Raw genomic sequence first — 3708 nt, 5'->3', positions numbered from 1 at the left:
TAGGTCTTCTGCCCGTTTTTGGATTGGGTATTTTGTGTTTTTGATATTGAGCTGCATGAGCTGCTTGTAAATTTTAGATATTAATCTTTTGTCAGTTGCTTCAGTTGCAAATATTTTCTACAATTCTGAGGGTTGTCTTTTCACCTTGTTTATGTTTTCCTCTGCTATGCAAAAGCTTTTAAGTTTCATTTGGTCCCATTTGTTTATTTTTGTATTTATTTCCATTTCTCTAGGAGGTAGGTCAAAAAGGGATTTTGCTGCGATTTATGTCGTAGAGTGTTCTGCCTATGTTTTCCTCTAAGAATTTTATAGTGTCTGGCCTTACTTTTAGGTCATTAATCCATTTTGAGTTTATTTTTGTGTATGGTGTTAGGGAGTGTTCTAATTTTATTCTTTTACATGTAGCTGTCCAGTTTTCCGAGCACCACTTATTGAAGAGGTTGTCTTTTCTCTGTTGTATATTCTTGCCTCCTTTATCAAAAATAAGGTGACCATATGTGCAGGGGTTTATCTCTGGGTTTTCTATCCTGTTCCATTGATCTATGTTTATGTATTTGTGCCAGTACCATACTGTATTGATTACTGTAGCTTTGTAGTAGAGTCTGAAGTCTGGGAGCCTGATCCTTCCAGCTTCATTTTTCTTTCTCAAGATTGTCTTGGTTATTCAGGGTCCTTTGTGTTTCCATACAAATTGTGAAATATTTTGTCCTAGTTCTGCGAAAAATGCAATTGGTAGTTTGATAGGGATTGAATTGAACCTGTAGATTGTTTTGGGTAGCATAGTCATTTTCACAATGTTGATTCTTCCAATCCAAGAACATGGTATATCTCTCCATCTGTTTGTATTATCTTTAATTTCTTTCATCAGTGTCTTATAGTTTTCTGCATACAGGTCTTTTGTCTCCTTAGGTAGGGTTATTCCTAGATATTTTATTCTTTTTGTTGCAATGGTAAATGTGAGTGTTTCCTTAATTTCTCTTTCAGATTTTTCATCATTAGAGTATAAGAATGCAAGAGATTTCTGTGCATTACTTTTGTACCCTGCTACTTTACCAAATTCATTGATTAGCTCTAGTAATTTTCTGGTAGTATCTTTAGGATTTCCTATGTATAGTATCATGTCATCTGCAAACAATGACAGCATTACTTCTTCTTTTCCAATTTGGATTCCTTTTATTTCTTTTTCTTCTCTGATTGCTGTGGCTAAAAATTCCCAAAGTATGTTGAATAATAGTGGTCCTGTTCCTGATCTTAGAGGAAATGGTTCCAATTTTTTACCATTGAGGATGGTTTTGGCTGTGGGTTTGTCATATATGGACTTTATTATGTTGAGGTAAATTCCCTCTATGCCTACTTTCTGGAGGGTTTTTACCTTAAGGGGTTGTTAAATTTTGTCAAATCGTTTTCTGAATCTATTGAGTTGATCATATGGTTTTTCTCCTTCAATTTGTTAATATAGGTTATCACATTGATTTGTGTGTATTGAAAAATCTTGCATTCCTGGGATAAACCCCACTTGATCAAGGTGTATGATCCTTTAATGTGCTGTTGGATTCTGTTTGCTAGTATTTCACTGAGGATTTTTGCATCTATGTTCATCAGTGATATTGGCCTGTAGTTTTCTTTCTTTGTGACATCTTTGTCTGGTTTTGGTATCAGAGTGATGGTGGCCTCATAGAATGAGTTTGGGAGTGTTCCTCACTCTGCTATTTTTTGGAAGATTTTGAGAGGGATAGGTGTTATCTCTTCTGTAAGGTTTTGATAGAATTCACCTGTGAAGCTATATGGTCCTGGGATTTTGTTTGTTGGAAGATTTTTAATCACAGTTTCAATTTCAGTGCTTGTGATTCATCCGTTTATATTTTCTATTTCTTCCTGGTTCAGTCTCGGAAGGTTGTGCTTTCCTAAGAATTTGTCCATTTCCAGGTTGTCCATTTTATTGGCCTATAGTTGCTTGTAGTAATCTCTCATGAGCCTTTGTATTTCTGCAGCGTCAGTTGTTACTTCTCCTTTTTCATTACTGATTCTATTGATTTGAATCTCCTCCCTTTTTTTCTTGATGAGTCTGGATAATGATTTATCAATTTTGTTTATCTTCTCAAAGAATCAGCTTTTAATTTTATTGATCTTTGCTATTGTTTCCTTCATTTCCTTTTCATTTATTTCTGATCTGATCTTTATGATTTCTTTCCTTCTGCTAACTTTGGGAATTTTTTGTTCTTCATTCTCTAATTGCTTTAGCTGTAAGCTTAGGTTGTTTATTTGAGATGTTTCTTGTTTCTTGAGGTAAGATTTTGTTGCTATAAACTTCCCTCTTAGAACAGCTTTTGCTGCATCCCATAGGGTTTGGGTCATCGTGTTTTCCTTGTCATTTGTTTCTAGGTATTCTTTGATTTCCTCTATGATATTTTCAGTGATCTCTTGGTTATTTAGTAGTGTATTGTTTAGCCTCCATGTGTTTGTATTTTTTACAGTTTTTTTCCTGTAACTGATATCTAGTCTCAGAGCACTATTGTTGGAAAATATACTTGATATGATTTCAATTTTCTTAAATTTACCAAGTCTTGCTTTGTGACCCAAGATATGATCTATCCTGGAGAATGTTCCATGTGCACTTGAGAAGAAAGTGTATTTTGTTGTTTTTGGATGGAATGCCCTATAAATATAAATTAAGTTCATGTTGTTTAATGTATCATTTAAAGCTTGTGTTTCCTTATTTATTTTCATTTTGGATGATCTGTACATTAGTGAAATTGGGATCTTGAAGTCCCCTACTAGGATTGTATTATTGTTGATTTCCCATTTTATGGCTGTTAGCATTTGCCTTATGTATTGAGGTGTTCCTATTTTGGGTGCGTCAATATTTACAATTGTTATATCTTCTTCTTGGATTGATTCCTTGATCATTAGGAAAATAGATCATTGATCTATTTTGTCTGATATAAGAATTGCTACTCCAGCTTTCTTTTGATTTCCATTTGCATGGACTATCTTTTCCCATCCTCTCACTTTCAGTCTGTATGTGTTCCTAGGTCTGAAGTTGGTCTCTTGTAGACAGCATATATACTGATCTTGTTTTTTATCCATTCAGCCAGTCTATGTCTTTTGTTTGGAGCATTCAATCCATTTCCATTTAAGGTAATTATCGATATGTATGTCCTATTGCCATTTTCTTAATTGTTTTGGGTTTGTTATTGTAGGTCCTTTCCGTCTCTTGTGTTTCCTGCCTAGAGAAGTTCCTTTAGCATTTGTTGTAAAGCTGGTTTGGTGGTGCTGAGTTCTCTTAGCTTTTGCTTGTCTGTAAAGGTTTTAATTTCTCCATCGAATCTGAATGAGATCCTTGCTGGACAGAATAATCTTGCTTCTAGATGTTTCCCTTTCATCACTTTAAGTATGTCCTGACACTCCCTTCTGGCTTGCAGAGTTTCTCCTGAAATATCAGCTGTTAACCTTATGGGGATTCCCTTGTATATTTTTTGTTGTTTTTCCCTTGCTGCTTTAATATTTTTTCTTTCTATTTAATTTTTGATAGTTTGATTAATATGTGTCTTGGCATGTTTCTCCTTGGATATATTATGTATGGGACTTTGTGCTTCCTGGACTTGATTGACTATTTCCTTTCCCCTATTAGGTAAGTTTTCAACTATAATCTCTTCCAATATTTTCTCAGACCCTTTCTTTTTCTCTTCTGCTTCTGGGAACCCTATA

Source organism: Eschrichtius robustus, chromosome 15 (assembly GCF_028021215.1).
Source record: "Eschrichtius robustus isolate mEscRob2 chromosome 15, mEscRob2.pri, whole genome shotgun sequence".
NCBI classification, from domain to species: Eukaryota; Metazoa; Chordata; class Mammalia; order Artiodactyla; family Eschrichtiidae; genus Eschrichtius; species Eschrichtius robustus.
The sequence above is the reverse complement of the archived record's forward strand: the minus strand, read 5'-3'. Positions refer to the sequence as shown.